This window comes from Syngnathus typhle, linkage group LG8 (genome assembly GCF_033458585.1).
Source record: "Syngnathus typhle isolate RoL2023-S1 ecotype Sweden linkage group LG8, RoL_Styp_1.0, whole genome shotgun sequence".
NCBI lineage: Eukaryota > Metazoa > Chordata > Actinopteri > Syngnathiformes > Syngnathidae > Syngnathus > Syngnathus typhle.
The window spans coordinates 15919749-15931008 of record NC_083745.1 but is presented as its reverse complement, the minus strand read 5'-3'; the positions used below and the strand labels follow the sequence as shown (position 1 = coordinate 15931008).

Here is an 11260-nt window from a genome sequence, read left to right as displayed (position 1 = left end):
TCTGTCACGAGAATTAATTTTCAAAATCCCATATCTCGGTATTATTATTATTATTATTATTATTTTTTACATAACGTTTTTGCCACGTTTAAGGCATTCAGTGTTTTTGTTTAAACCAAATCAAACCATTTTGAGAATGCATCTATTATGACCAGGCATTATAACCCTGTGGATTGTGTTTAGCACATGTTAAACAAGCTCTACAATTTTTTTATTTTCTTTTATTTTATTTATTTATTTATTTTTATTTTTTTAAATGTTTTGAATATGAATCAAATCCGTATGTTGTATAAAGCTGACTGACCTGCCCCACTATCCCTCCTCTTGAGCCATGTGACATACAACCATGGCTCAATATTGCCGCCCATTTGTATAGTTCTTTTGTAGGATAGGTCAGTCTTCTGGTCATTCATAGACACCATTCTCCACTCATGCCCCACTTTTCGTCCATAATTGAGTTTCAGTCTATGGACTTTGTCGCTGCACATCTTCAAACAAAAAAATTCCAGTAATTCAATCCGCTTCTTGTGTGTATAAAATTTGAAGCGTCTTTTGCACCGCAGCTATGCGGTTCCGTCTGCAAGCTTGTTACCTCTTGACACCTTATCAGTCTTGTGCGTGCCCTGCACACGTGCATATAGCCATTTGTCGTGGCAATTGGACTGCTTCCACAACTAGCTTAGTTGTAGTTTCTTGTAGTATTTTTTTTTTTCAATTAGTTTCTCATGGTTTATCACAAGAATCTTAGTAATTTGAACAAAAATCTAAAAGTATGTTTTATTTTACTCAATTGTACGATTTAGAGAATCCATATGTAGTAAAGTGTTGTATTACTACATATGATTTCATCTTCATTTAATTTGACACACCTTACAAAATGCTTCTCAGTGTCCCAGTGCACACAAGTTTTGCGTGTGTAACTGGTTGTCTCAACCCGTGTTCCACATCCTAATCTTTCCTCCCTCCAGGTGTCAAACCAATCAAGATAAAGATAAAAAACAACAAAGTAACCGCCAGTAAATTAATATAATAGTCAATTGTTGTTGTTTCTTAACTTTAACTAACTCAATCACTCTCTTATTCTCAAATGCAAAAACTTGTGTAGTCTTGACACAACCAATCGACTATTTCTTCTAAATTTAGCTTTGAAATGTTACTTAATAATTATGCTTCATCCAATTCCAGAAAGCAAGTTCTTTCCATCTTTCAAATTTTGTTTCATCAGGGTTAGGCATTAATGCAGTGTGGACCAGTTTCTGCCCACAAAAAATTGCTTGCCTTTCTTTTCTTCTTATTTTCACAAGATTGCTTTTGTTTTGCGGTGCAAATCATATAGACTACAATCTAGCAAATTCTTTTGTGCACCTACATTAGCCAATTTTAACACATAACACTGACAGCACACAGACAACACAAAAACTTACAGCAGAGACACAGCTCACAAACAATACAAACAAACAACGCTGCGCAAACGTCATCCTCTATTTTGACGTTTTGGTTATACTTTTGTTTTCTCATCAGTGCCTTTTATCCTTCATGCAAATATTGTCACATCTTCCTCAAGCATCACCCTGCTTCAAATATTCAAACATTCTCTGAGAAACTCACACTTTCCCTGCTTCGCCTGCAGCCACAGCACCCCTCGTGCGAGGGGTGGGGGCGCAGCATCAATGTTGATTGGTCACAGGCTGGCCATTTCCTGCAACAACCATGATGCCGGCCCACCGCTCACACGAGCATAGCAATGGCCCCGCGACAACGCGCGAGCGCAGGCACGCTTATCAGTTTCACCTTCTCAAAGGGCAGGCCAACTTTGCCGTTGCCCCCTTCACCATGTTCACCTTCAACATCTTTCAGTCTTCTACACAACATTTGCTGTCTCTTATTCTCGTCCTATCAAGCCACCATTCTAGTCACTTCCTGCCACGCACGTCTTATTTTCTCTACTTCCACACACTGCTCATCTTAGTTTCTCCAACCAACCTAAACACATCATCGTCCACTTCTCAATTTCCCTATTATCGCTCAACAGCCTCCAGAACATTCTCCATTACTGATTTCTTCCATAGGACACACATCTCACTCGCACTCATACACACACCCATTCATGAGGATCTTCTGCGCGCACACGCACACACACACCAGCACAAAAGGATGACGCACAGCATATAGAACACACATCGATCCCACTAACACACCTTTTTGTTCGTGTTACTTTTCTGATGTATTCTCTATTTCACTTTTAGAAGCTATTTGTAATTCTTTTCTATTTATTTAGCAAATTTTAACTTCAATGTTTCTTTATCTTACTTTATCCTTTTAACATAAATACCTCCTTATATTTAAGCTAATTTCTCCTTAATTTTGGCAGCCAGGTTCCCACTTCATTACATGGAAACCTGATCTGATTTGATTTTGGCCTAGTCATAGTGTTTCTGTTAATTTGTGCAGTCACGTGCCATGTGAACGTTTTCTCCGCAATTCCAGCATTTTATTGGAGGTTGCACAACTCTTCCTCGGCCTCTAAAGCCTCCTTTAGACATTGCTCGCCCTCTCTGGCCTTCCTGTCCTCTGCCTGCATTTTGGTAAAAAGTGTCACTATCCTGGTCTACCAGAAAAGTGTGTTTTGAAGCTTTCATTTGTTTTCGTTTTTGTTTGTCTATTACTACTTTTTCCGCATGGAGGGCATGATTTATGTATTCCTCCAAAGTTCCGGTGTTCATTCCTATATGATTATTGATCACCCTAATTTGTATTGCAGGCTTGGACCCTACATGGATGGCATTTTTTAATTATTGCTGATAAGCACCTTGAGGCGCATTATCTTCCACCAGTCCACTGTGTGTTTTAAACACTTTTGTCATGCGCACTCGATACTCATCAAAGGTTTCATTATCATTTTGCTTTGTTCTGCCTATTTCTGTATAATTTGCTCTGATTTCCTTTGACCAATCCATTTCTAGCGGGCTTTTCTGCCTAGTGGCTCTGTCCGTCATCCTATAAGGAGGAGATGATTCCTCAATTTTGTGTGTGTCATGCATTTGCGGATACAACTTCGCAATGATGTTTAGTTTTGAATTTGTAGCATTTGTGTTTTCTCTTCTTGCTCTTGTACTGCTTCTAGTTCTCCCTCAAATTTATATTTTTTAACCCATTTATCGAAATCTTTTTTTAATCGGTTGGGATCCTGCCTTTCAATTATTTTCCAATCTTTGCATTTTAGTTCATGTCGGGGTAGGGACTTTCGCTTATTAAGTTTCCCATGGTTTATTTTTCTAAATTTTGGAGTTGGTAGTTTGAATGGCACCTACAGTGTCCTAAAACCAACTTTATTCACAGGACAGTGGTTAAAAATTCGATGTGTGGTAAGTCTCCTTTCACCTCCCCCGAAAGAGTTGTTGCCTCTGCACCCACACAAAGCCACCGTTTACAATCCTGTGTGTTTATATAGAGGAGCGCTCAAATGAGATCACTCTCAGTCAAACCGTTCACAAGCATACCACGCGCGTTTTTTAATAACAGAGGAGTCCGCCCCTCCTGCTGCGGAATTTAACTAACATAAAACGTTAGGGTGCTCCACATCCGCCCCTGCGGAATTTAACTGTTTCAAATTGTACTTGATAAGGTCTAGAATTCTCAAGGGTTTTTTTTTTAATAACAGAGGAGTCCGCCCCTCCTGCTGCGGAATTTAACTAGCTTGAAAGCTAGGGGGCTCCACATCCGCCCCTGCAGAATTTAACTGTTTCTATTTAGTAGAATTAATATTCCTACTCACGGTCTGCTGATTCTCTTCCTCGGAAGATCTCGTCAACCCTCCCGGTGTCCAGCCGGACTGATTGAGACAGTCCCGTCAAAGGGCCTTTGTTTTACCTCGGCCGAGGATTGTCACCTGCGTCGAAGAGCCCGCTGGAACCGTTCAAGGCGTGTTGAGATCCCGGAACGAGCCCCCAATTTCTGTCAGGTTTATTTCGCTGACTGAATAAGTGAATAGAAGAGCAACAGCAAACAAAACCAAGTGAGACAGAATATTAAGTCTTTTCTCGCGAGGAGTGCAGTACAGATAGCTTAATACAATCTCTACACACACACTGAATCTCTGTAGGCACTCCCGCGCTTTTTATTTGGATTTGCCCTACCCACAGTGTGAGACATAAGACACTAAAGGGGAGGAGGAAAGCATGTGGGCTTTGTCTCGTAAGGAAAAATCACTAGGTGTTTACATACTGATAAGAACATCTGGGAAGAGGAGTTTGAGTGGACTGGATACAGGAGAAAAAACCTTTGACCTCTAGTTAAAACATAGCAAGGGAAGTTTTACGACATTGTGTAGGATGCAACAAGCTAAGTTATTTATTACTGGTTATATACATTCCAACCTAATCCTACGATCAAGATAGTTGGGAAACCCTGACTTTAATGGTCACTTGGAGGTTCATCTGGGGTGCAGGACAGCAATGAGGCATGTTGTCTAACAAAGTGGTCTTTGTTAGAAAGGAACTGTCCTTCTGTGGTACATCATAAAAACAGCGAGGCCAAACAGCAAGCATATATTGCAGTAATATTGCGGTAAGGCATTGATTAGAGTACGCATGATAACATATATATACATTTTTCTAACAAAGTGGCTGGGGAGAGGGAAGTCTGGGAGTCCCTCCCAAAGCTGCTGTCCCCGCGACCTGACCTCGGATAAGCGGAAGAGGATGGATGGACGGATGGACGGCTGGATTAACGCAGTGATTCTCAATCATTTTTTGTGATGCCCCCCCCCCCCTAGGGAGAAGAAACCATTTTGCGCCCCCCAACGCCCATGTTATTAACATTAAAGGAAACAAAACATAAATAAAAAGAAAGATCAACTTACAATAAATAACTTTATTGATAACATTGTTTCTTAGTCTGTAACAGAACAGATTCAATGTGCATCACTTTGCCTGAAATTAAAAAATAAATTATAATTATTTAAACTATAAACATTCTTGACCAACTGCCATTTGATGCTGAAAAAAATACAATAAAATAATAATAAACATACAAAATATTAATTTAAATAACAGCAATAAATATTCAATTCAAAGTAATCAGCAACATTACCTCAGGAGCACAATATATAAAACATTTTAACCTACAAAACAAAAATAAATAAAACAATTTGTGCGTTTTTTTTCAATCAAAATGAGGCAGCATGATGGAGACCATATCCACGGCTGGAGGTAGTATCAGCTCTTCTGCAATGGTGTGTTTTTTTTTTTTGCACTGAGCAATTTGGTACGCTGCTTTATATGAAGCTTACAGTGCTTGCTGATTGACAGAAGTAACATTCACAAAGTGGGATGATTGTTGGCAATATTCAGCCCGTTTTCGCTGAAAAACCTCGAGCATCTTATCAGCGTGATTGGAGTGCAATGACTTTAAGTGCCCCCCTAATTTATTTGGCTTCATACTGTCCGCTGCCAACATTGTAAGGCACAGTAAACACACCGGTCTTTCCTCGTCTCCCATCGTAGTCACACTGAAGCCGAGCGCTCGTACGCTTCGTCATATGTCCTTGTCTATAACTCTCAATTCTCTTATCTCCGTCTCTCTCCGCCGTTTTCAACTCTTTTAAATATTTTTCCATGTTGTCCCACTGCACTTTTTATCACCTGCTCTGTGCTGTGTGTGCGTATGTTCCGTGCACTCTACACTGTAGAGCGAATACTCCTTGCGCACACTCTTACAGTGATACCGCCACTCCCACCTACTGCAGTGGATGTCTAATTACCCTTTAATCTAGTACAGCCAAAAGAAAAGCATGTTCCCTGGTGTCACACGCGGTTGGTAACGCACGGGGGCGCGCCCCACTATTTGAGAAGGACTGGATTAACGGATGGATGGATGGATGGATGGATGGATGGATGGATGGATGGATGGATGGATGGACGGACGGACGGACGGACGGACGGACGGACGGACGGACGGACGGACGGACGGACGGACGGATGGATGGAGCCAATCATGGTTTTAGGTGGTCAAAAGAAAATCAAGAGTTGGACGTCAGTGAACAACACGCAACGGAGCTCGTCACCCAGATGGCCATTGTGGAAAGGTGGTGCGTGTGAGTGTTCTCCTCCCATCTGGGCACTGACAAGGAGGAGTGTGGCTTTGTGATGATTCCAACTGTCTTTTTTTTTTTAAATTAGAAGCCAGAGGAAGCCAGCAAGACTGAGACCAATCCCCTGCCATGTTCACCTGGTGAAGTCAGATGCTCCCGCACAGTGATTAGGAAACGTATTGAGGTGTTTTCCCCCCGCAAATACTGTCACGGAGTATTTACTTGAACATTTCAACCCATTCAAACTTGAGATAAATGTAATATGACTTCAGCCACATTGCACTTTTAGCTGTTTGTAGTCATTCTATCGCATGTATTATTGTTAATTTTTTGACAACCCAGCTCTAATCGGCCACCACAACATGTGCGTTGCAGGTTTGGCATCAACCTTGACGGTGACAATGGCCTCATCGCACTTCACATGAACCCTCGCTTCAACTCGTTAGAAGATGTAAACGTGGTTGTGCGGAACAGCTTCTTGTCTGGCCGATGGGGCAAGGAGGAGTGGCAGCTGGCCTCTTTCCCCTTTGTATCCGGCCAGTGCTTTGAGGTGGCAAGAATCACAACATCATTTAACACACACCTTCCTGACAACATTAATTGCTCAAAGCATTTTTGATCTTTCACTCACCATTTTGCTCCCCCCTTCCCCATTTTATTGAATGTTCAGATCCGCATCCAATGTGACGCCAACTCCTTCCACGTGACCCTCAACCTACTGTCCGAGCTGGCCTGGACAAGATCAAGCTTGTGAGCGTGCATTTTGACGCGACCCTGACAGACGTCACCCTGCTATGACATCAGCACAACGTCTGGAACAGCATTTCCTGTCTGGATATCATTTTGCATTCATAGCATTCTAACCATACATATTAATACAAAAGATTGTTATATTATTGTAACATTACTTTTTTTTTCTTAAATCATTTAACAATAGATATCAAATGAAGCTCCAGAAAATGATTGATGTTAACCTTTTTTTTTCTCGTTATTTTTCAATTATTTCTCCATTCTTATGTCAAACCTTTGTCCCCATTTTAGTCTAATAAAACATTACAAAATCACCGTTCTTCATTTAGTTGATATTTTTGCACCAGGTTTAATGGTCATTTATTATCTATTATGCATTAGAGTACAACCTTGAAGAATATTAATCAGATTAGATGACTTCACCGGAATTTTGCCATGGGCAATATGGGTGACCGCCCAGGGCGCAGTCCACGTGGGGGCGCACTAGCGTTCTCAAGAAAAATAGTTTTCTAGCTCAGTTTCATCTCAAATCTGTTCAGTGGTCACTGGGCCAATCTTATTATCACGTGATGTCAATTTGCTGCTGAGAGTCGTGTCACGCAGGTCAGTAATTTCTAGGAGGAATGGTTTTGGGAGATGGAGCTAAACCTTTTACGTTATTGAAGTGGATTTTCAGGGAAGATTTATTTGCAGGTTTCTCAATTTTTCAAAAAGCGTAATATGCATTTTCAGTGAAAACATCGGCGTTTTGAGATTTTAATGTTGAATACAAATACTTTTCGCCTAAAAAGAGTTGAACAAAAAGAATGAACTTGAATATTTTCAATGCATGGTGGTCATAAATAATTTCAAATGCATGCTCTTGAATGTAGATTTTCCTGGATTGGCCATTTCTAAATCTGTTTTGTTAAAGCGTATATGCCGTTACACCGCTAGATGGTGTCACATATGTCAATATGTAATAGGTTTTGCAGCAGTGTCGTAACGCTTTCCATATCAGTGCGTTCTACGGCAGTGGAGGGGCTCTTATGCACGCGGACTGGTTCGCCTCTCTCTAAGCTATGTGCATGCCACCTGTCTCATAAATAAACGGACTTCGATAACCACACGACTCGGATCATTTTACATGGTGTCAGAAGTGGGATTAAACAATTCGGTATGGCAAAATTAAATCCTCCATCGGGTTTTTTGTTTTGAAAAGCCACTTGAATCGCTGGACTGTAGGCAACGTTTTGAGCGTTTTCGGCTCGCGACAAAGCTGGACAAGGATGACGGGAGAGTTCAGGTGAGCTCTCTGATTTATGCCATGGCCAATGAGGCCGAAAATATATTCAAGTAATTCACCTTTACTGAAGAAGGCCACAGAGATGACTTTGGCATCGTGGTGAAAAAGTTTGATGACTACTTTTTCCCGCAAAGGAATATCATCCATGAGAGAGCGTGTTTCTACCAGCGCGTGCAGCGGCCAGGCGAAAGTGCGGAGTGTTTTATCCGAGCTCTTTACGACCTATCAGAACACTGTGACTTTGGAGTGATGCATCAGGTATCTGTGCCCTCGTGTCTTTGATAATGCCTATGGTGGTTGTCCCCATTGAAATACAGAATCTCAATTGGAACATGGAGTCCCCACTGGCGGGGCTCCTGAAGCGAGCCAAAAGAGACGTTTTGCCCACATGGTTAAGCGACAACGATCCAACATATATTGACGCCATTGGAGTGCCCCGGGGTGTGCCAGATAAGTATGAACTCGTTAATCAAGTGTCCTCGGGATTCGAAAGCATTTTCCTATGGATCACCCCCAATAAAAATGTATCATTTAAAGCGGTCCATGAACAATTGGCATTGATGTCGTTCCAAAATAGAATTGCGTTGGACATGCTATTGGCTAAGGAACATGGTGTGTGCGGAATGTTTGGTGATGCATGTTGTACTTTCATCCCCAACAACACGGCGCCAGGGGGCCGACTGACCCAGGCGTTGGAAGGACTAAGGACACTGAATAAAAAGATGGAAGATCATTCAGGTGTACGCACCGATATTTGGTCTGATTGGATGAAAACGTTCGGAAGCTGGAAAGGCCTCATCATGTCTGTGCTCGTTGCTGTGGCTTTACTGCAGTGATGATTTTGTTGTTGTATTTCATGTATTAGGTCACTCACTGTCCGGTTGATCGAGAAAACCGTTGGCCCGTTGTCACCGAACGGCCAATATACCCTGGTGACTCAACATGAGCCACGGGGGGAAGAAAGGACCGACAGCATGCTGGTCGCTGCTTGCTAGAGTAACGGGTGATGACCTCATAAATGAGGTCATGAGAGGGAATAAAGGGAAATGTACTTTTGGCAGTTTGCAAACACATTTGATTAAGGCTCCGTTAGACATATAATCATATCAATATAATTTCTAGTAGTAGTGTTGTCGCTTAATAAGTGGAAAGGAATGTGCAGGCTACATGAATTTGTTTTCTTCAAAGTATTGTGGAACAGGAGGTCCAGAGAGGGAGGATATCTCAAGGCCGATGGGAACGCGAAAAACAACTCGTCTTTGTGGTCCAGACACCTGTGCTGGGCAGGGGAAAACCCAAACGAGGAGGAGATGACCATCGACCATCGACCAATCACCACACAATCTTTTGCATGTTTGAATATTCATATTGTGTTTCTTTAAAACTGGGCAACCCGGAAGAATGTGTCGTCTTTTCTGGTCACGAAGGCACACGAGTTTTTGTGTTAAGGACCCAAGACCCAGGCGCCTGTATTAGCTTGCTTTGTCAAGATTAAACAATTGGTAAATTCGGTCTGATTGATCTACCGGTCTTCTCTTTGACAGAACGAACTCGCAAAATTGTTAGGTGCGCCAGTGTGTGGATTAGAACATAACAATTCTTGTGTTAAGTGTTGATCACAATTTGGAGTCAGATCAATAGCTAAAATCCGTATCCTAACAGCCCCGGTTGAAAAAAAAATCGAGCTTTTTCGATTCTTCATTTTCATGCCGTTTTTTTCTTTCGGTCTTGCGCGAATGTGCTTGCGCTATTCTATGTGCACGATGTTATCCATTCACCGTTTGCCACCCGGACCCGGATGTTGTTTTAGCGATCAGCGAACGGCGTGGGTGATGTTCGATTTTTTTTCCTGTGGGCGTGCGCCCCTACTGGAAAAATTTCTGGCTACGCCTCTGTGTAAGTGCATTGCAGACGTGACAAAAGTCGCTGGAATCAGAAAGCGACTAAAGGAAGAAAAGGAGGACCAAATGATAATAAATGTGGGAGATGTGTCACGTCTCGTCCCCAGCCGTTTTACTATGCGTCTGTTGTCATGGTTTCTGTCTGGGTGCTCGCCCCTCCCCTCTTGTGTGCCCATGTTTAGTGTGATCATTCTCACTTGCCTCTTGTTACCTGTCGTGTATATAAGTCCTGTCTGCCCCTCACTCCCTGTCGCATCATTGTTGTTGTCGTAATGTCTTGTTGTCATCATGTCCTGTTTTCTTGTCTCACGTTCCGGTCAGTCAGTCCTCTTGTTTTGTTAAGTCATGTCGGTTTGCCGAGTCTATCTTTTGAGTTCCTCCAATAAACCCTGGTCTAAGCTGCATTTGGTCGCCCTGGTCCATCCGTTCCATAACAAGATGTGGAAAAACACCACATGGCAAAGAAGAGAAATGCCCTGCATTAGGGTCTACATGTAACCACTGCCACAAAACAGGCCATTGGGCAAAGATGTGCCGCAGCAAGTCTCACAGTGAAATTACAGACACTAAACAGAAAGACCAGATGTCTTTTTGCTTGGGCTCGGTAAACACTGTCAAGGAAAAAGGACAGTGGACAGTGCAGCTTAAGGTGGATTCCACTGAGATGGATTTCAAATTTGATATAAGAGCATATGTCAGCATATTAAGTGAGGATTCATTCCAGAAACTCACCCCACCTGAAGCTCTGCTACCAGCCAAAAGTCACCTCTATAGCCCTGGAGGTGGGCTATGGTGCTTGGGTCGCATCAATGCAACCATCCACAACAAGGGAAAAAATTACCCTCTGGATGCCTATGTGTCTTTTCAAGATGGCGGCGCGTGCATACGCAGCGACCTCTCTCTGTCCCGCCCAAACGGTGTTTTGTCCGTCTAATGAGTGTTTGTCCGGCAGTTTTTTTTGTTCGTCTCGTCGTACTGAGTTGTACTACAAGTACGACAGGCAGGTTCTGCTTGACATCGGCCAAAGCGAGTTTTGTCGAGTTCTGGACTTTGATGCGGGAATATTAAAGGAGCTCGGCCTGCTACGTCCTGAAGCGTCGCCGGGCTCGTCTGCTATTCCTTCCCCGGTTGGGAAGCGTCGAAAGCGGTGTGCGAGGAGGCTGAAGAGGGGCAAACGCGGGGGCGTCCGGGCCAGGCTGGCGGCCAACCCTGCTCGCCCGGCCGTGCCCTCCA

The 11260-nt window shown here is 42.8% G+C and overlaps 2 long non-coding RNA genes across 2 annotated transcripts; both read left to right on the top strand.

The window, feature by feature from the left end:
• The first annotated feature begins 1725 nt into the window (after positions 1–1725).
• On the top strand, positions 1726–6512 carry LOC133157838 (uncharacterized). The gene is made up of 3 exons (XR_009715092.1): positions 1726–6094; positions 6180–6275; positions 6467–6512. It is a non-coding gene; the product is annotated as an uncharacterized LOC133157838 (long non-coding RNA).
• A 1377-nt stretch (positions 6513–7889) lies between these two features.
• Positions 7890–9638, top strand: LOC133158231 (uncharacterized). Its single transcript, XR_009715169.1, has 2 exons — positions 7890–8126; positions 8261–9638. It is a non-coding gene; the product is annotated as an uncharacterized LOC133158231 (long non-coding RNA).
• The last annotated feature ends 1622 nt before the right edge of the window (positions 9639–11260 follow it).